The following is a 23244-nucleotide window of genomic DNA, read 5'->3' as shown; positions in this document are numbered from 1 at the left end:
GTGGGATTGGCAGCTCGTTGGAGGAGCCTGGGTGAGTTGTCAGTCAGTGGGGGTTACAGTAGGACTCAAGACCCCCAGCGGGGCTGAGGGGACTATGGCAGCAGGCGTGCGGAGCAGCCGGCCCCAGCCCTGCTGTGGGTGCCGCCATCTTGTGACAGTGTGATGGTCAATTTGCATATTACCTCTTTATTATGTAGGATAAAAATCATTTCCTTTTTACTCTGGAAGGTATCTATTTTTGCTTGTCCAACATCTTTCCCCACTTCTTCAGATAACAGAACTCTCTACCTTAAGAACCTCTTCTATGTGGTTTAGGTGGGGCTGGCACCCCACTTTGTCCCAACCACATTCCTTGGTCACCATCACCCACACAGGGATGATGTGCTTCTTAAGAGTACCACATTCCCCTTAGTCTAAGAAGACCAAAGAACTTTGGTATCTTAAGTCAACAGTTGTTTGGGCCTGAAATCAAGTGGTGGAAAATGTGGACATCAAGCTTTTTCAATTGGTGCTTGATCTGTACAACAACCCCCCAAAACAAACAAACAAACAAAAAAACACTTCTTCACTCAATAAACCCAGAAGATGGTTTTGTGCTAGGCATATTCTGCCAGGTATTTGTAATTCTACTTGAAGGAAAGTTACTTGCTTTGCCTCAGTTGTACATGCTTAGAGCATGATGTGATCTCTGTCCAGACACAGTGGAGTGGGGCTGTCTCACTGGCTGCCCAACAAAGTGCACAGCAATGGGCATGATGATAAAGTCACTGCAGAAATTAACCATGGCCTGCAATGTGGTCTTAAAAAGTATTATCATGTTTCTTAATTATACATGCTCAGAGGTGAAAACACACACAAAAAAATACAGAAAGGTACAATTAAAGAAAAAAAGTCAACTCTTGTCCCATTACTAACACATAATTCAATGTATTATTTGTCAAAATGGTAATACAGTAACATCTTTGGGCTATGAATTTTTTCACATTGATGTTTATTTTTTAAATTCATTTTTGAAACAGCCAATTATATTTCACTGCTGGGAGGTTATACCATCAAAGCAAGACAAAACAGTTCAGTAGGACTGCACCAATGAAGACTGAGCATGGAGAAGGCTGGAAGTCAATATGAATGAAAAGAGATTTACAAGCTGTGTCTTTAAAGAAATATCGGCCTGGTGGGTGTGGTTCAGTGGTTGAGTGTTGACCTGTGAACCAGGAGGTCATGGTTTGATTCCTAGTCAAGGCACGTGTGCCCAGGTTGTGGGATCTCCACCCCCCTAGGGAGTTGATCAATGATTCTCTCTCATCATTGATGTTTTTTTCTCTCTCTCCCTTCCTCTATGAAGTCAGTAAAAAATAAAAAATATATATATAAAAGAAATATCATGTAGTGAGTTTGGATACAGTCAGGTGGACAAGGCTCCAGAGGGCTCAGTCAAGTAAGGAATTATATTGAGCTCAGAAAATTTGCGTCCCAGGTTTACAGGTCTCCTCTCATGTTACAGTCTCATTGAATTTTCAATCTGGTGTTTCTACAGTTCTCGGGAACAGTGTGTTCACCCAGCTAAGCATTTTAAGTACATTCTGGTTTACATTAATCTAGGCATAGCAAATTCCCGTAGCTAACCCAAAGAAATATTATTCTTTCTAAATAATGAAAAATTTAAATTTGGGTCACACTAAATTTTATTACCATCAGAAAACTAGCTGGCTAGAAGGAACCTGGTTTACTGTGGATAGTTTATAAAATTATTACATACAGGCATATATGTTTATGTTGTCCTTACAAATCTCCTGCAATTCAATGGACAATTTGGCTGCAATTTAAGTAGATCTTCTTTCTTAAATGCTCATTAAAAATACTCAAGAAGAAAAGACATCGTGGATCTCCATGTGACTTAGAAAAGCTGGTTTGAGAACAGTGTTTTGTTGTTTCATTTAAACTGGATAACACGGTGGGCACCCTGTTTCTGAAAGATTATGGTGACTTAACCACCACAACTTGTCTGCAATGGATGCAATTATCACTATTAAAGTATATCACAGGTATTAACATTTCAACAGGCTCACAGTAGCTGGCTTAGGATGATTTCTATTGCTGAGTTAACTTCATTAGCAACATACTACTTAAGATGAATGACTCCTTTGTTTTTAGATGGAATTTCTCAAGTGAATTCCCTATGTATCAAAAGAAGGTGTAACTATTTGGCAGTACACAAGGCCAGTTTTGTTAGTCAATGCCAGAGTATCCATCCTGTCTACATATGGATCTGAATAACAAATATCATATACACCCATATACCACCACAATCCTTCTCCCTGGAGGGTTTTATAACCTTAATCACAGGTGCAGGATGAAACATCAAGTTTTGTAGTAGCAACAAACTTTGATTTAGATCCCATGTCATGGCGTCAGGCTACATTTCTTTGTACTCTTTATATACATAATAGGTTTATTACAATGTAAAAGGTCTGAATAATTCTTAAATGTATACCAAATATAATTTTTTTCTAATGTGTATGACATTTTCCTTGTATGGCATTTAAGTTACTAATAGGAGTAAAATACAGGTTATTTAGAATAAATTTAAGATTATTAACCACTGAATATTCAGGGGAAAATTAAACACCTATTTCAGCTTTCCATAACTTAAGGCAACTTTTTCCTTGATGTGTAGCAAAATATCTTGCTGTCAGCTGATATACAGTGTGGTTGGGAAAATCCTTACATAAAGATGATAAAGACTGTTTATCTATTTAAAAAGTGACTTTCCCAACCATACTAAAAATGTAATTTATATAAAATTTATTATTTATGTAAAAATATTACACATATTAAAAGTACTTTATATATGTTATAGTATTTAACATATAAAACATATACAACCTTTAATTTATTAATGTATTTAATTATTAAATTTATAATAAAAACATATATACACACAAACACATTTTATTCCTTATATATTCCCAATGATTCCCTGTTCTTTCCAGTTGCCATGTAATTTGCAGTTTTCCTCCAACTGGGAAGCATATACCTCCAATCCCATTGATCTGCTTGGCCAGGTGCCCAACTTTGGCCAATGAAATGTGAGCAGAAATAATATATGCTGGTTTCAAGCAAAACTCTTCAAGTGCCATCACCTAGCTCTGCCAGCTCTCTTGCTCTTTTTGCTTTACCACAAGGTTAGCATGTCTCATATAGAGGCTACTCCTTCAGCCTAGGCCTCAAATGATGGCACAGGGGGAAAAATCACAGCAGTCGAGCTGCTGACATGTGATGTGGTCAAGAAATAATTTTTTTTTTGTTTAATGTCACTATAACTTGGAAGACAATTTGTGACAGTGGCATAATAGGGCATAAGCTAATTTAACACAGCTTCTAACCATTCACTCTGTAGATGAAGCACACATAAGGAACTATGGACCTTGATTTCAACTTGAAACTATTACTGAATACCCATTAATGTGTCACAAGAATGAACACAATTATTCTTAGGAATAATTTCTGCCTGGAATTCTGATGCCCTGCCCATAGTGCATGGCCTACATGAATTTGAAAAGTGTAAACAACCTTTCACATTCATCTTTCATATGCATGTGTGAGTGTGTACAAGCACATTCACAATCTCAATCTCTCTCTCTCTCTCTCTCTCTCTCTCTCTCTCTCTCTCTCTCTCTCTCTCTCACCACAGAAAGTCAAATGTTCAGTTGCAACTGAACCAGAACGTTCTTCAGTTTATATATATATTTCTTCATGCTCATATTCCTACTAATATTTAAAAATTATAAAAAGTATACCTCTCAATCTAAAAGAAAAAGAAAGCAGAAAATATATGCTCTATCAGCTAAATAGTTTCTGACCAGACTGTTTTGATTAAAGTTTTCCATGAGGCAGAGTAGCTCTTTATTCTCCTCTTTCATTTGGTACAGATTGTTCCCACCAGGCACTTGTGGTATTTCTCAGGGAGACTGCGTGTACACACAAGCACATGAACATCCCCAGTTTTTGAAGTTGTGGCCACGGTTGACCACTAAAGTCCAAGAGATCCCCCAGGTGGAGTCAGTTAAGCAACTAAAATGCAATACAGGGGAACAGAGAGTGGATTCAGATGATGAGAAAGAGGGTCATAATTTGCAAGCATTGACTAGAGTGCCCCCATGTTGACCCACCAAGACAATGAAGTGTTAAATAACCTTTCTTGGGATAAGAATGTGAGATTCTGGAAATGGTCTGTCTCTAACTCAGTTTCTTTGGCATCTCTTGGAAAGATGGAGAATAAGAGTGCATGATAGTTGACTTGAAGTTGGCTTCTCAGCAGAAGCTCTAGCCTCCACAGGTCAGCCAAACTGCCAGTATTAGAAGGTCCCTTGCTTATTCAGTCTCTGCCATGCCAATGATTTCTTGCCGGGGGAAGAGCAACTACTTGGGACAAGTTCCACCACCACTAGAAAGTCAGCTTTCTTGGTTTTATACAGGTGCTCTTCTATCCTATATTGCTTTAAAACTTTCAGTTTTTAAATGTTAAAATTAGGCATGTCTTTAAGAAATCAAACCCCTTCTATATATACTTCTAGCCATAGCTGAACTAACCCAATTCTTTTATAGCTTTGGGTTATAGCTCCAATTACTCCAGAAGTTTTCATGATAACCAGGAGATAATGTACCACTCAGGACTCAGAAGAAGCACAGAATCTGACAGTGTAAAATAACTCCAAGGATCCTCTTCCAGTCTTTCCCTTCTTGTGGGACTGACAGGGCAAGATATACATCACCAAAGTTTCTGACTCCCAACTCAAGGCATTGTGAATTTAACGTCTCAGCAACTGTAATCCCGGGATCAGTTAGGTCAAGTGTTTGCTTAAATCAATCCCAAGAAAAGATGAGCACAACTCAAATATAATTTTACTAGAGGCCCAGTGCACAGATTCATGCACTGGTGAGGTCCCTCAGCCTGGCCTGCGCCCTCTTGTAATCTGGGACTCCCTGGGGGATATCGGAGAGCTGATTTTGGCCATATCCCTGCAGGCCAGGCTGAGGGACCCCACCAATGCACGAATCCGTGCACTGGGCCTCTAGTACGCATATAAGATCTTTGGTTAATCTCTTCCCGCCCTCCCCCCTGTCCCCTTCCCTCTAAGATTCATCAGTCTGTTCCATATTTCCATGCCTGTGTGTTGAGTATCTGCCTCCTGGTGGTCAGTGTGCGTCATAGCTACCAGCTGAATGGTCGGATGGTCAAATAGTCACTTAGGCTTTTATATATATAGACTAGAGGCCAGGTGCACAAAAATTTGTGCACTGGCAAGGGCGGCTGTCCCTCAGCTCCACTTGTGCCCTCTCACAGTCTGGGACCCCTCGGGAGATAACGACCTGCTGGCTTAGGCCTGCTCCCGGGTGGCAGAGGGCAGGCCCAATCCCTAGGTGTAGCCCCTGGTTGGGCAAAGAGCAGGGCCGATTGGGGAGTTGGGGCACCGTGCCCTGTCACACTCAAGGCAGGGTCGATGGGGAGGTTGCAGTGCCACCCCCTGTCACGCACAGAGCACGGCCAATCAGGGGGTTGGGGCGCTGCCCCCTGTCACGCAAAGAGCAGGGCCCATCAGGGGGATTGGGGCTCCGTACCTGTCACACACAGAGCAGGGCCCATCAGGGGGTTGGGGAGCTCCCCCCTGTCACGCACAGAGCAGGGCCGATCAGGGGGTTGGGGAGCTTCCCCCATCATGCACAGAGCAGGGCCGATCAGGAGGTTGTGATGCCACCCTCAGTCACGCTCAGGGTAGGGCCGATTGGGGGTTTGGGGCGCTGCCCCCTGTCACACTCAAGGCAGGGTCGATGGGGAGGTTGGGGCGCCGCCCCCTGTCACCCACAGAACAGGGCCGATTGGGGGTTGGGGCACTCCCCCTTGTCACACTTAGGGCAGGGCCGATGGGGAGGTTGCGGCTCCACCCCGTCACACACAGAGCAGGGCCCATGGCGGGGTTGGGGTGCCGCGCCCTGTCACACACAGAGCAGGGCCGATCAGGGGGTTGGGGCACCTTCCCCTGTCAGGAACAGAGCAGGGCGGATAGGGAGGTTGTGGCCCCACCCCCTGTCACACACAGAGCCGCAGGGCAATCAGGGGGTTTGGGCGCTGCCCCGTCATGCTGCTCCAGGGGCCAGGAGGCCCTGTTGCTCCACTGATCCCGGTGCTGGGAGGCATATTACCCTTTTACCATATAGCATAGAGGCCTAGTGCACAGGTGGGGGCTGGCTGATTTGCCCTGAAGGGTGTCCTGGATCAGGGTGGGGGTCCCCACTGGGGTGCCTAGCCAGTCTGGGTGAGGGGCTGAGGGCCGTTTTCAGGCTGGCGAGTGACTGAAGCTCCTCCCAACCTCTCCTTTCTTCCTTTTTTTTTTATTCTGGGATTTATTTACCCTCTATGGCTGTCACTAGAGCTGAGAGCCAGCTTTAGCTCAGACCTCGGCTGCTGAAAGCAGGTTTCTGGGCTTTGTTTACTTTCTGTATTTGAAACTTTGTTGTGATTCCAGCTCTGAGATCCCGGCTGACTGAAAGCAGGTTTCTGGGGTTTTGTTTAGCTTCTATATTTGTAACAATGTTTCTTAGAGAGCAGCTCAGAGCCTAGCAGCGGCAGGCAGGGAAGTTGGCTTCCTCTGTCACTGGAGCAAGCAAGCCTCCTGTTTGCGTCAGTAGCCTGGCTGCCGGCCACCATCTTGGTTGGCAGTTAATTTGCATATGGATATGCTGATTAGCCAATGGGAAGGGTGTCAAAGTTATGGCTAATTACCATGTTTCTCTTTTATTAGATAGGCTTATCTGACTATATATAAAAACTTGATAGTGTATGTTGTGTGTGTGTGCACACACTTTATTTTTAAACTAGAGACCCAGTGCACAAATTGGGGTGGATCGGTGCCGGGAGCCGGTCCATCCTTGCTGTTTCAAGGGACCTGGCATATATGGCATACGGTTCTTAATATGTTTGCTCACCTTCTTGGCGCTGTGTTTTAACCAAGGTCACCTCTCCGAGAAAGGTTGAATCCCCAGGTAGGGATTTTCCCCTGAAGTTAGGGAGGGAATAAAACCCCTCAACTAAGTGCCAGGCGGGTAATTAATCCCTTTGACTACGAATAATCATGCTTAAACTACATAATCTTTTCTCCCTGGAATGGAGATAAGAAACGCCCTAACCTTTGTAATAGAGATTGATAGGATTGAATCAACTGGTATAAATACAGTTGTAACAAGACAGAAACACACAGAATCGAGAACACAGGGCTTGGAAGACAGGACCAAGAGAGACAGAGCCTAGGCACAGAACCTACACAGAACGTTCTCTAGAGACAGAAGAACTTCGCTGGAGAGAGCATGCCGGAGGATCCTGGAGAGGGACTGGCCTCGGAGCCTAGAGACAGAGCCTAGCGGGAGAACATGGCAAGGGATCCTGGACTGAACCTGACTACAGAGATTGGCAGGAGAACCTGACTGGAACCTGGACACTGAACCTGACTGGAGTACCTGTACAGAACCTGGCTGGAGACCCTGACAAGCGAACCCGGCTATGATGATCAACTGAACGCTATCTCTGTATCGTTCCTTCTTCGCCGACTCCGTCCACACCTTTGGGGACCCCTGGACCCGCTGGGGTTGGACCCCGGCAGATCGGGGCTGGGCCTATTGGGAGGAGGAGATGGCAGGAAGTTGGCTGGCCAGGCCCTGCACCCAATTGGGTAATGGAGCTGATTGGGGGCGTGGCTGACTGTGGGGAGGGGCTGTGGGTGGTGGGCCAGCCCCACCCCTGAGTGGTGTGGGGCTGATCGGGGACAGAGCTGCCTAGGTGGAGGGGCCATGGGCCGATCGGGGTGTTGGGGGTTGATTGGGGATGGGGTTGGATCTGGGGAGGGGCTATGGGCAGTGGGCCAGCTAGCCCCACCCCTCAATGGGGTGGGGGGCCTTATCGGGGGCCAGTGGCCTGGGGGAGGGGCCATGGGTGGTTGGCCAGCTGGCCCTGCACCTGATTGGAGTGGGGGTGCCAATTGGGGGAGGAGCTGGCTGGGGGGAGGTGTTGCAGGTAGAATGGGTGGTGGGGGCCCATCGGGGTGGGGCCAACTGGAGGGAGGGGCCACAGGTAGTTGGCTGGCCAGATCTGCCCCTGATTGGGGTGAGGGGGTCGAACTGGGGTGGGGCTGGGTGAGGGGGAGGGGCTGCAGGAGGTTGGCTGGCTGGCCTCACCCATTATTAGGATATGGGGTGGCAATCAGGGGTGGGGCCAGCCAGGGGGATGGGCTGTGGGCTGATCAGGATAGTGGGGGCCCATCAGGGGCAAGGCTGGCTGGGGGTTGGGGCTGCAGGAGTTTGGCCGGCAGGCCCTACCCCCAGATCAGGCCAGTTCGCTGGCCACAGTAGGCATCATAGTGACCGGTCATTCCAGTTATTACGGCGTTCCTGTCACTGGCTTTTTATATATATACTAGCGGCCCGGTGCACGAAATTCGTGCACTGGGTGTGTGTGTGTGGGGGGGGAGTGTCCCTCAGCCCAGCCTTCCCCGTCTCACATACTGGGAGCCCTCAGGCGTTGACCCCCATCACCCTCCAATCGCAGGATCGGCCCCTTGCCCAGGCCTGATGCCTCCGCCAGAGGTGTCAGGCTTGGACAGGGGACCCCGATCTCCCCCTGATCACTGGCTCTGGCCCCTACCCAGGCCTGAGGCCTCTGGCCCAGGAATCATGCCTGGGCAGGGGACCCCCATCTCCCTCTGATCGTTTGCTCCACCCCCTGCCCAAGCCTGTCGCCTCTGACCCAGGCTTCAGGCCTGGGCAAGGGGACCATCATATCCCCCCAATCCCCGGCTCCGCCCCCCACCCAGGCCTGATGCCTCGGCCAGAGGAGTTGACCCTCATCACCCTCCGATCACCAATCACCGGATCGGCCCCTTGACCAGGCCTGAGGCCTCCGGCAGAGGTGTCAGGCCTGGGCAGGGGACCCCCAGCTCCCCGCGGTTGCAGGCTCCGCCCCTGCCCAGGCCTAACGCCTCTGGCCTAGGCGTCCGGCCCAGGCAGCGGGGACCCACAGCTGCAGCAGCCCTGAGATCGTGGGCTCCGCTTTAGGCCTAGACAAGGGACCCCTAGCTCCCGGGACTGCCAGCTTCGACCGTGCCCAGCTCCCATCGCTGGCTCCACCCCTACTTCCTGCTATCACTGGCCAGGGCGGAAAAGGCACCTGATTCTCTGATCATGGCTGTGGGGCAGGGCAAAGTCGGTCCTAGGGCCACCTTTGCCCTGCCCCCCAGCTCTTAGCTCCCCCCTGGGTTTCCAATCACTGTCAGTGGCAGGGGGCTTCTTCCTGCTTTCCCTTTCGCCTCCCTGCATTGTGCCTACATATGCAAATTAACCGCCATCTTGTTGGCAGTTAACTGCCAATCTTAGTTGGCAGTTAACTGCCAATCTTAGTTGGCAGTTAATTTGCATATAGCCCTGATTAGCCAATGAAAAGGGTATCATCGTACACCAATTACCATTTTTCTCTTTTATTAGATAGAATATGTATTAGGAGCAAATACTTACTGGGAATTTTTTAATGTGCCAGTTTTCTGGATGCTTTCTATCTGTCTCACTAGCACTACTTCTTTGAATGATTTTCTAAACACACATCAATCATCCCAAATAGTAAGAACCATATCCAAGAAATAAGTCTGTATTAAGTTTTCAGCTATTGTTTCATTTTTCTCCATATCTTTTAAGGCCAAAGTCTGCTGAATTTAGAGGTTAACTCTCTAAATACTGATATTTTTATTTTGTAATTAATTAATAAGCAGTATCATTATATATCCCTTGTAGAAAACAAATTAAAATGAGCTCAGGTAGTTGAAATAGCTTTACCTGATTTGTGGTAGAAAGAGATTAAGCTCCCAGCTGAAGAGGTGAGAATTTAACTGGCATATTGGCACCCTCTTTTTCATAAGACACTGAAATATGTCAGTGATTTGTGTCATGCTGTGATCTAACCACACGACACACTGATATTAATATCAATTGAGGCTTCTCATAAATGCATCCCAAATATAATCAAATAGTTTTATAAAAGTTATATAAAGTATACAAATATTTTAAAAGTTTAAAACACACAAGTTTTTAAATCTCTGAATAGTTCAATTTATAGAGTCAGTAACTTCTAATTTTAAAGAATTATTTAGACCATAATAATCCTATATAATAAAAGGCTAATATGCAAAACTGTCCCCTCGACCAGGAGTTCGACTGGGAGTTCAACCAGGGGGCGGGGCAGGGCTGGCCGGTCAACACCCTTGGCTCCTCCCCCTGGCCGGACCCACCCCTGATTGCCCCCCCACCCTGATCAGGGGTGGGGCCAGCCAGCCAACCTCCTGCATCCCTTCCCCCAGCCGGCCTGGTCCAAAAGGCCCCCATCGATCAGGGCGGGCCGGCCAGCCAGACCCCACCCATGCATGAATTCATGCACCAGGCCTCTAGTTATTGTCATAAAATCTTAGATGTTAGTCTTTAAATGTTAAGTGTATGTGCATAGTAGGAAATGGCAGCAATATGTGTCATGTAAACACATAGCTGCTTCTAAATGGAGTTTCAGGTTACTTTGCCTTATACAATATGAATGTAGTTACCTGACCAGCTTTGGGCATATACCAATTTTTATCAACATAGTGAATATTAAAGACTTGACTAATATGTTTGCCTAAATTCTCACTGAAGTCAGGTATAAAATAATCATTTCCCCTAAGAACAGAGACAAAAATGACAAAATTTCCTCTTAAATGAAATCTAAAGCTAAGATTTGAAAGATCCACACATATGCACAAAAACCAGTGCAAAATATACTATAAAAGGAAAGAACACAAATCAACTTAGCAAATTTGAAAGTGTTATCAAGGATCCTTTAATTACTAAAGCACCAGCAAACTGGCACCATGGAGGTTTTTCGTGATACTATTATCTGATAACATTGACCTCTGGCCCTACTCAGGCCGGCACATTGTAAGAACCACCTCTGGGGCAGGCTAAGCACGGAAAGCCTGGGGCTTTAGCTGCATTCAAGGCAGGTGGCCAGATATGTGAGAAGACTCGAGTAACGACACTACACTTATTTTTTAAAAAATCAAATAAAAATAATTTTAATTTTCTGATACTCTATTATAAGAAAGGGGAAGGGAAAATTTGCTGTAATTCTATAACCTACCAATTAACATTTTGTTGGTATAGTCTCTAATTCTTTTTTTATGAAGCTGTGTGTGTGTGTATCTAGGCTAAGTATACTATTTTACATAATCTTTAAATGAAATTGTAATCATTTTCACTTGACAATGCATTCTGAACTTCTTTCCATGCCAACAGATGTTGTTCTCAAACATTCTAGATGGATGAATAACATTCCTATTGCTATTACTTTAAAAAGCATCCTGTTTTATCAATTCAGGCTTTCATAATTATGAGCTAAAATAATAAATCCAGTTCTCTGGAGGATTTAATTATAAATATAAAGAATTTTTCCAGAACGTGCATACTGTTGAATGTATTTCAGGGAGTACTTCTGGGTAGACATTTCTCATGTTATTTTACATTTTGGATTAAGACAAATTTCATATTGTTTTAATTTCTATTCTCAGCATACTTCAAAAAGGAAATTCTAAGTGGAAGTTTACGCATACACCAGAACTATGTTTAAATGATGCTACAGGGATATCTTAAACTAACATAAGTCAGGAAGTTGAAAGTTAAGGGAGTCTATGTGACTTCTCAAATCTTTAAATAAGTAAAAGCAAAATGTGACCAAATTTCTAAAACTAGCAAATTCACCAAGAATGCATCTCTTTAGAAAACAAAACAAAACAAAACAAAAAAGTTTTATTTTTGTGCAGGGTTAATGTTATTGCTTTAAAGGGGAGTTTAAAATGAAGATGCAGGGGGGTAATGGGGGTGGTGGTGAGGACACATATGTAATACCTTAATCAATCAAGAAATTTAAAAAAATAAAATAAAATGAAGATACATTCTAATTTAATTTTGCTCTTAACTAATGGCTTACCTATTACTTAAACAAAACTCACATTTCTTCTCTTATTGGATATTAATACTTAGTTTTTAGGAAAATATTTAAAAATTCTCACCCAAAGATTTATTTTTATTGATTTAAAAAATATATTTATTGATTTCAGAGAGGAAGGGAGAGGGAGAGAGATAGAAACATCAATGATTAGAGAAAATCACTGATTGGCTGCCCCCCACTGGGGATTGAGCCTGCAACCTGGGCATGTGCCCTTGAGTGGAATCAAACCCGGGACCCTTCAGTCCGCAGGCCGATACTCTATCCATTGAGCCAATCCGGCTAGGGCTGTTTTTATTGATTTTAGAGAGAGTGGAAAGGAGAAAGAAAAATATCAATGTGAGAGAGAAACAATGATTGGTTGCCTCCTATATGCATCCTGACCAAGCATCAGACCTGCAACCTAGTTATGTGTCTTGACCAGGAATCGAACCAGCAACCTTTTGATGCACAGGATGATACTCCAACCAACTGAACCACCCAGCCAGGACTAACTTAAACACCTTTAAAGAAAGATCATGTGGTCTAGAATTTATTTGAACTATGGTCTTGATACTTAGTTTTATAAATTAACTTTTTTTAAAAAGTCAGTTTGTTTGGGAGATGTTCCTTTATATGAGGGCATAAGAAGGCTAACTGGACAAGATAGATAGCACTGCATAAAGCTGATAGAAGCAAGGACCAAGTGCCAATCCTGGCTTCACCTGTCATTACCTCATAATCTTAGATAAATTAACTTCAGCATATCTTAGTTTCCTTATCTATAAAATGGGAATAAACAAAAGTGTCTACCTCAGAGCATTGTTGTAAGGTTGAGATGAGTTATTGGCTATAAAGTGATTAGAGAAGTACCTGGGGCATGGCATTTGTTACTATTACTTCAGTGGGGCTTATTGTTACTTCCCATAATAGCAAGTAGTGGTTCTGATGGTCTCTGGTTCTCTCCACTCAGTTCTCCTTCATTTGGCCTTCAAAAGTAGAAGACATTTGTCCAGACATCTGTTGAGTGCCCACGATGTGAAAAGCCTATTGGAGGATGCATGACTGTGGGTGACTGGGTCCTACCCTGAAGGTCCCTAAGTCAACCAGGGAAGACAAAGACACATCCAGGCATCACTACAATCCAAGAAAGTAAAAGCCTTCTGTAGCAGGACCAAATCCTCCAGCGATCAGAACAAGAAGGGACATTTTGGAAAAGGTGACCAGAATAAGCTTAGAAGGTGAGATGAAATTTGAGCTAGAAGATGTTTAACTAACTGGTTCTTCCTGCAGCAATGTCCCTTCTGCTTTCCCACTGGGCTGGCATTCTTGAGCATTTGGGTCCTTCCTAAAGTGGATGCTTATCCTTCTCCATCTGTGCCTGCAGGAGTACCTTGGGGCCAAATGCCACTCATCCCTTTAACCCAAATTCTTATGAGAGGAATCTCACAGACAATTCATTTTTTTTTTTTTTTTTGCATTCTAGAAGATCTCCTTATACTCTTTCAGCTAAATAATACTGTATCATAGGAAGTCATGCTTCACACAATACAATGCTATTTAACAAGATATAATGAGAGTAAAAAATGAAATTTGCCACTGCAGAAAATGGCAAGAGGGTCTCCACAGGCTGTTACTTTTAGGATATGAACATCAGGTTAGGGAAGACAGCCTTGCAATGATAGTTTACAATGTGCTGCCAGTTAATAAGTAAACTGTTAGCATGATATGTGGGAATCTCAAAGGCAAATGTGTTTAAATATTACCAAACACATTAGAAGCTTGGGAAAGAAATCTGTATCAGACATGTAGGTGCATTAAGGGAATTTCCTTCAGAAGATTATTTTTCCATGTTATGAGAAAAAAAATGAACAAATAAATAAATTCTGAGCAAGGAATATGGGCTTCCTGTGGAGTAATGACTGGGAGAAGTTGGGGATTAATGTAGCGCTCAAGTTCAATGGCCTCAAGGGGTCATGAATCTCCCAGACAGACTTCCTGTCAGGTCATTCCCACTATTAAAAACATCCTAGGTGTGTATTCAGGAATCTGCTTTGTGAAGAGGCAACTGGGGAAGTAATTCAAATACTTCAAAGCCTTTACATTTAAAAGAAAATAAATATTTTGCTTTTATGCTTAAAATAATTATAATTAATATTTCATGCCTGCTCACATTATACCTAATGTTGAACAGAAAATTTAGAAAGCAGTCCTCTTTGAATCTTTTTCCCCAAAATAAGGAACACAGACATTTATTTATTTGTTAAAAATTGAGGTGAAGTCTGTCTTTCTTACAATAAGGCATGAAGCAGTGGTTCTTAACCTATTGATTTTAGATAAAACTCAGAAGACTGGAAACTCTTTGTAATCAAATATTGTTATGTAGGAACTTTATTTGCTGAGGCTACATAGCTTTTATCAAATTCTCTGATTCACATATTCTTCCTTTAAGGTACTCACATGTAGCCCAAGAAGCAAAAGCTTAATGCACCTTGTCACTTTAAAGGGGGCCAACTTTCCCAGGCTCTGTTCCATGTGAGCTATTTTTTTTTTTAATTTTGGGACTTAGAGATATGAATTATTTCTTTCTCTGTCTCTCCCTCACACACACACACACACACACACACACACACACACACACACACACACACAAATGTATATAGGTGAACATACATTCTGTAAACATATAAACAAAACTGCAAGCATCCTTAAATAAATAATTGAGATTTTGTATCTTTTTAAATTATGACTTTGCAGGCAGGTATACATCACCAGATTGGAAAACAGATTGCATCTTTGCGTGTCCAGTTCTTAGTCTGAAGCAAATTAATGTTGACTAAAAAACTATATTAAAAGGAAAATATTGGGAGATCAAAGATGGCTGCCAATGGGACAGCAGTCTGCAAGATAGTGTGTGAGTGAGAGAATGAAAGGAGAGTGAATGGAGGTGTGGGGAGTGTCTGTATTTGTGAGGAAGGGACAGCTATATTCCAAGGGACTATTGGGGATTGGTGGACCACCCCACCCCCCTTCCCCCTGACCAGGCAGTCTCTACTGCAGCTGAAATATATCCCAGAGCAGTTGGCTCTCCTGCAGAGGCTGTGCCATCTTAAAGGGGAGACTGACTGTGATCGGGAGACCGACTGTGATCAGAACCCCAGCCTTACCTTCAACCTGGGAGACTTCGGATACCTCCCAGGATCTTACAACCACAATGCCCAAGGAACAGCTACCTCAGCTGTGAACCCACAAATGCTGGAACTCCAGCCTCCCCAACCATGGGCACCTGGAGGTCAGCTTGGGGGGAGACAAAGTGGCACAGAAAACACGGACAGGTTCCACAGCTTCTCACAGAGCAGACAGAAAGAATAGCTGAATCAAACAGAAACCACCCAGAACTGGTGAATTAAACACAGCTGGTGAAGCAATCCGCAGACAGAAAGGTCAGATATCGCCTAGAGAAAGTCAATGCAGGAGAGAGAGAGCCACAAAACCAGAAATTCTGAGAAGAGCGATCATGGGGAGACAAGGAAACAGCCCGCATATATAAAAAAAGAGAAATCACCAGAAAAGGAAGTAAATGAAATGGAAGCAAGCAATATGACAGAGAAAGAATTCAGAGAAATGATCATAAGGTCGCTGAAAAGGATGGAAGACAAATTCAACAATATGTGTAAGAACCAAGAGGAAATGAAGAAGAACCAAGAAGAAATGAAAAATGACATAGCTGAAATAAAGAACTCAACAGAAAGCATCAACAGTAGACTAAGAGAAGCGGAGTACCACATCAGTGAGCTGGAAGACAAGGTAGGAAAAAATACCCAAGCAGAGCAGCCTCTAGAAAAAAAAACTTAAGAAACAGGGGGAGAGCCTAAGGGTACTTTGGGACAACACAAAACAACATGCACATAATAAGGGTGCAAGAAGGAGAGGAAACTGAGCAAGGAATAGAAAACCTGTTTGATGAAATAATGACATAAAACTTCCCTGATATCGGGAAGAAAAAACTCACACGAATCCAAGAAGCTCACAGAGTCCCAAACAAAGATGAACCTCAAAAGATCAACAAAAGACACATTATAATTAAATTGGCAAACACCAATGACAAAGTAAGAATCTTCAAGGCTGCCAGAGAGAGACAGAAAGTTACCTAAAAAGGATCTGCCATCAGACTAGTGACAGATTTCTCAATAGAAGCACATCAGGCAAGAAGGGAATGGACTGAAATATACAAAGTGATGCAAAGCAAGGGACTGAATCCAAGGATACTACACCCAGCAAGGCTATCAGTCAAAATAGAAGGTGAAATCAGGAGCAACACAGACAAAAATGGACTAAGGGAGTTTATTACCACCAAATCAGCAATGCAAGAAATGCTAAAGGGTGTGCTATAAAAAGAAGAAATATAAAGGGAAGAAGGAACACAGGCATAAAGTAAAAAAATGGTGACAGACAAGTACCTATTTAATCTAATAAAAGAGACACATGCAAATTGACTGTAACATTGCTATGCCCCAAGCCATGCCCACCAGACAATCAGAGCGACTATATGCAAATTAACCCAACCAAGATGGTGGTCGGCAGCCACGGAGCTGGAGCAAGCAGGAGGCCAAGCTTCCCACCTGCCCTGGCCAGCTGTGGCCTCCACTGAAGGCAACAAAGTTTCAATTATAGAAGATAAATAAATCCCAGATACTTGCTTCCAACCAGCCTCCACTGGGAGCTTGGGTGGCTGGGGGCCGTGGCCAGCCTGCAAACAGCCATCAGCCCCTCACCCAGGCTGGCCAGGCACCCCAGCAGGACCCCCCTCCCTGAAGAGGGTGTGGCCAATCTGAAAATGGCCCTCAGCCCCTCACCCAGGCTGGCCAGGCACCCCAGTGGGACCCCCACCCTGATCCGGGACATCCTTCAGGGCAAACCAGCCAGCCCCAACCCGTGCACCAGGCATATAATAAAAGAGTAAAATGCAAATTGACCCTAAGAGCAGAACCACTGGGAATGACTGGTCACTATGGCACACACTTACCACCAGGGGGCAGATGCTCAATGCAGGAGCTGCCCCCTGGTGGTCAGTGCGCTCCCACAGGTGGAGCTCTGCTCAGCCACAAGCCAGGCTGATGGCTGCCACCACAGCAGTGATGGCAGGAGCCTCACCTGCCTCCTCAGCAGCACTAAGGATGTCCGACTGCAGCTTAGGCCTGGTCCCCGCTGGCAAGTGGACATACCCCAAGGGCTCCTGGGCTGCCAGAGGGATGTCTTTCTGCCATCTTAGGCCCGTTCCCCCAGGGAGTGGGCCTAAACCGTAAGATGGGCATCCCCCGAGGGGTCCCAGACTGCGAGAGGGCACAGGCTGGCCTAAGGGACCCCCCCGAGGGCACACATTTTTTGTGCACCGGGCCTCTAGTCAATAATAACTTTGAATGTAAATGGATTAAATACCCCAATCAAAAGACATAGGGTAGCTCAGTGGATAAGAAAACATGACCCATATATCTGCTGTCTACAGGAAACCCACCTCAGAAGAAAGGACTCACACAGACTGATGGTGAAGGGATGGAAAAACGTTTTTCAGGTGAATAGAAATGAAAAAAAATCTGGGGTAGCAATACTTATATCTGAAAAATTAGACCTCAATGTGAAGGCCATAACAAGAGATAAGGAAGGACACTTCATAATACTAAATAGAGCAATTCAACAAGAAGATATAACTCTTGTAAACATATATGCACCCAATACAGGAGCACCCAAATACATAAAACAACTTCTGGAGGATATCAAGGGAGAGATTTACAGCAATATAGTCATAGTAGGGGACTTTAATACCCCACTAACACCACTGGACAAATCCTCTAAACAAAAAAATCAGCAAAGAAACATCAATCTTAAATGACTCACTAGATCAGATAGAATTAACTGACATCTTCAGAACATTCCACCCCAAAGCCACAGAATATACATTCTTTTCAAGTGCACATGGGCAATTTTCAAAGATAGACCACATATTGGTACACAGGCAAAGTCTCTTCAAATTCAAGAAGATAGAAATCATATGAAGCATTTTCTCAAATCACAATGGCATAAAACTAGAAATCAACTACAATAAACAATAACAAAAAATCAAACACCTGGAGGGTAAATATCATGCTATTAAACAATCATTGGGTTACCTAAGACTGTGGTTGGCAAACTGCGGCTCACAAACCACATTCAGCTCTTTGGCCCCTTGAGTGTGGCTCTTCCACAAAATACCACATGCGGGCATGCACTTACAGTGTGATTGAAACTTCGTGGCCCATGCACAGAAGTTGGTTTTCGGCCTGGGTTAGTCTATTTTGAAGAAGTGGCGTTAGAAGAAGTAGGGGGTGTCGGTTGGTCAGGCAACCGGAGACGCGGCACAGGCGGGCCGTGGGATACACAGCGCGGGGGAGGTACATTGTTTTGAGGTACATTCACTGAAGTCTACCCCTTCCAACTCTCCCATCCACACTCGTCTATCTGAAACAAGTATAAAGGACAAGTGTGGATGGGAGAGTTGGAAAGGGTCGACCTCAGCGAATGTACCTCAATCAGATTGAGAATGTTTTTAGCAAAGGCCAGCTTAGGAGTACCCTAATTAAGTTAATAACAATGTACCTACCTATATAGTTTAAGTTTAAAAAATTGGCTCTCAAAAGAAATTTCAATCACTGTACTGTTGATATTTGGCTCTGTTGACTAATGAGTTTGCCGACCACTGACCTAAGAGATCAAAGAAGAAATAAAAAGCATCATGGAAACAAATAACAATGAAAATGCAACAATCTAAAATCTATGGGACACAGCGAAAGCAGTCTTGAGAGGGAAGTTCATAGCTCTACAGGCTTATCTCAAAAAACAAGAAAAAATGGTAATAAATTATCTAAACCTACAACTCAAAGAGTTAGAAAGAGAGCAACAAGAAAAGCCCAGCATAAGCTCAAGGAAGAAAATAATAAAGATCAGAGTGGGGATAAATGACATGGAGACAAAAACAAAACAAAACAAAACAAAACAAAACAAAACAAAACAAAACAAAACAAAACAAAAAACAATACAAAAGATCAACAAAACCAAGAGCTGGCTCTTTGAAAGGATAAACAAGATTGATGAACCTCTAGCCAGGCTCACCAAGAAGCAAAGACAGAGGACCCAAATAAGCAAAATCAGTAATGAAAGAGGTAAAGTAACAACCGATCCCACAGAAATACAAACAATTATGAAAAAAAATACTATGAACAACTCTATTACAACAAAATGGACAACCTAGATGAAATGAACATATTCATAGAAAAATACAAGCTCCCAAAACTCAAGAAGAATTAAAAAACCTGTAAAGGCCTATAACTACTGAAGAAATTGAAGCAGCAATCAAAAATCTTACAGCAAACAAAAGCCTTTGTCTGGATGGCTTTACAGGGGAGTTCTACCAAGCAGTCAAAGAAAACTAAAACCTATCCTTCTCAGACTATTCTAAAAAATTTAAGAGGAAGACACACTTCCAAGATCTTTCTATGAAGCTAACATTACCCTAAACCCAAAACCAGATAAAGACACCACAGAAAAAAGAACTAAAGGCCAATATCCTTGATGAACATAGATGCTAAAATCCTCAACAAAATTCTAGCTAATCAGATTCAGCATTGCATTAGAAAGATTATACACCATGACCAAGTGGGGTTTATTCTGGGGATGCAAAGATGGTACAATATCTGTAAGTCAAAAAAATGTGATACATCACATAAAAAAATTGAGACACAAAATCACATAATCATATCAATTGATGCAGAAAAAGCATTTGACAAAATCCAACATTCTTAATTGATAAAAACTCTCAGCAAAGTGGGAATAGAGGGATCATACCTCTACATAATAAAAGCCTTATATGAAAACCTACAGCCAACATCATACTCAATGGGCAAAAACTAAATTCATTTCCCCTGAGAACAGGAACAAGACAGGATGCCCACTTTCACCACTCTTGTTTGATATAATACTGGAAGTGCTAGCCATAGCAATCAGACAAGAAGAAATAAAAGGCATCCAAATTTGAAAAGAAGAAGTAAAACTGTCCTTATTTGCAGATGACATGATACTACACATAGAAAAACCCCAAAGACTCCATCAAAAAAACTACTAGACCTAATAAATGAACTTGGAAATGTATCAGGATGCAAAGTTGGCACCCAGAAATATATGGCCTTTTTATACACCAATAATGAACTCTTAGAAAGGGAAACAAAAAAAAAACACAATCCCATTTACCATTGCACCAAAAAAATTAAGATACCTAGGAATAAACTTAACAAAGGAGGTAAAAGACCTGTACTCAGAAAATTACAGGACATTGAAAAAAGAGGAAGAAGATATATACAAATGGAAGAACATACCATGTTCATGGATTGGTAGAATCAACATCATTAAAATGTCCATACTACCCAAAGCAATCTACATATTCAAGATGGGAAGCCATAAAAATCCCACAAGACTCTATAGGCAGCAAAATAGTGGACATATGTTATAGCAACATCTTTACAGACACAGCAGCTAGGGCAATAGAGACTAGGGAGAAAATAAACAAATGGGACTACATCAAAATAAAAAAGCTTCTGCACAGCAAAAGAAACCATCAACAAAACAACAAGAAAGTCCACTGCATGGGAGAACAAACATATTTGCCAATGATATTTCAGATAAGGGTTCAATCTCCAAAATTTACAGAAAACTCATACAACTTAACAAAAGGAAGATAAACAATCCAATCAAAAAGTGGGCAAAGGATCTAAATAGACACTTTTTGAAAGAGGACATACAGACAGCCCAGAGTCATATGAAAACATGCTCAAAGTCACTAATCATCCAAGAGATACAAATCAAAACAACGAGATATCATCTCACACCTGTAAGAATGGGTATCATCAACAAATCACCAAAGACAAGTGCTGGAGAGGATGTGGAGAAAAAGCAACCCTCGTGCACCGCTGGTGGGAATGCAGATTGGTGCAACCACTGTAGAAGACACTATGGAGTTTCCTCAAAAAGTTAAAAATGGTAAACATATATGCACCCAATACAGGAGCACCCACTTCTAGGACTACCAGTATATCTCAAGAAACCAAAAACACCAACCAGAACGGATATCAATGTACCGGTTAATAATGCAGATTTTGTAATCATGAAAACATGATAATTTCAACAGAAACATCAAAGGTGTTTTATTCAAAATAATGCCCATCGCTAGCTACACATTTCCCCCATCTTTCAGGTAATTTGTGGATACTGTCCCAATAGAACTTTTCTTGTTTTGAGGCAAACCATTCAGAGACACAATTTTCCACTTCTTTGTACGTTTTGAAGTGCTGCTCAGAAAGTGCACATGCCATCAATCGGAATAAGTGGTAATCTGAAGGAGCATCGTCTGGTGAATACAGTGGGTGGGTTAATACTTCCCAGGCAAGATCTTTTAATGTGTCTTTTACTGGTTTTGAAGTGTGTGATGGTGCAGCAAGTTACCTCGCTGTGTCTTCTGGCCCATTCTGGTCGTTTTACTACCAAAGCATGGTTCAAATTGATTATTTGTTGTTGGTAGCGATCAGTATTAACTGAAGACTTCACTGAACCCTTCTAACAATTATGGTCTGAATCGCTCCATGATCTCTGGCCATCTTGAATTGTTAATTGGCCATTGTATATAACCCTGACTTCCATCTCTTCATAGAATTAAAGTATGATCACAGTACATTTGTAAACAGTAGAGGCTCCATACAAGTTTATAATGGTTGTAATTATTACAGCTACTGTTAATAAGTAACAAAAAACAAACTCGTACATGGGCATAGCTTATAATGATTAATGAGGAGGATAGATGGCATTTGATCATTTCTAGAGATAGAAAAGCAGATAGACCTGGAAGAAAGGACAAAATATCCTTAATAAAGTAAATGCAAGAACAGATAAGGCAAAGGAGACTGAAAGTTGTGATCTAAAACTTTCAGAGAAGGAGTATGGTAGTAAAGAGCAGCACAGAGTATGACTTTACTATAGGGGTTCCTGAGCAAACCTCCTTATATCATAAAGTCTCAGTTTTCTCATCTGCAAAATGGTCATAATGTTGCCTAAAGTCTGCACAGCAGTTGTGAGGATGCGAGAGAAACTTAGTTTACCACTGCAATTCTGGTCCTGGCACAGGGCATTGGACTTAACTTTATGTTTTATATGCATTGAACAAAAGTAATTATGTAAATTGACAAAACTCAGGCACTTAAAAAATGTGAGCCATTATTATTAACTGAAATGAGTACTTGTCAGATTTTCCTCAGATGGCAGAAAAAAATAAACAGATGCCTTTAATGATTTATTTGACATTTCCATCTATATCGAGGAAGAATATAACATGCCCACACTTGTTTTAATACAAAAAACATTCCCTCAAATTTTAAGAAAAGTGATGCTCAGAGAAGATGTACAGTCCTGCAACTTCTTATACTTCTCATGGTTCTGCAAGGCTGAATAGGCTCAGAGGTAAATTTGTAAGAAAAATTTCACATTTAGAGAATTATTATTATTATTATTATTATTATTATTATTATTATTAAATAATAGCTTCCTACACACCAAATAATGTTGGGTTCTGACAAATTTCAACTCCATGCAAGCCACGAGTACTTTATATTGGACCTACCAGTCTAATTTTAACAAACTGAGAGACATACAGGCAATTGACAGTTGGCTCAGCTTAAGACCACAGGTCAGAGGTAGAATCTCTGCTGATCAACATCAAGTGCTGGAGTGAAAACAAAAACCTTCCTAAATATATTTCCATAAAGTAGCAGGAGATCTTATGTTCTGAAGGCAATTTATGCATTTTATTTAGTAACCTAACCAACATCCTGAAACGATAACTTCAGAGAGAGAACTCTAATTTGATCACTTATTCTCCTTTTAAAATCCTTCCTGGCTCCCAAATCCCTCCAAAGTAAAATCCTAACTTCTGAGAACAGTTTACAGTTCTTGAGCTCACCTGGGTCACTGGCATGTCCTTCTGCATCTCAACTGCCCATGTACCCTGGATGTCAGTGGTATTAAATAACTCACAGCTCCCTAGACTGGCCACTATCTCTTCCATCCCATCCTCAGTTCCCTGCAGGTACTTTTCCTGTCTAGAATGACTTTCTCCCACT

At 42.6% G+C, this 23244-nt stretch overlaps 1 protein-coding gene across 5 annotated transcripts in view; it reads right to left on the bottom strand.

Annotated features, from left to right (window-relative positions):
* Positions 1-23244, bottom strand: part of STARD13 (StAR related lipid transfer domain containing 13) — a 312838-nt gene that overhangs the window by 93956 nt on the left and 195638 nt on the right. The window lies entirely within an intron of this gene.

The sequence above is a fragment of the Myotis daubentonii genome, chromosome 2 (assembly GCF_963259705.1).
Source record: "Myotis daubentonii chromosome 2, mMyoDau2.1, whole genome shotgun sequence".
NCBI classification, from domain to species: domain Eukaryota; kingdom Metazoa; phylum Chordata; class Mammalia; order Chiroptera; family Vespertilionidae; genus Myotis; species Myotis daubentonii.
Note: the sequence above shows the minus strand (reverse complement) of the source record. Positions and strands in the feature narration are given on the sequence as shown.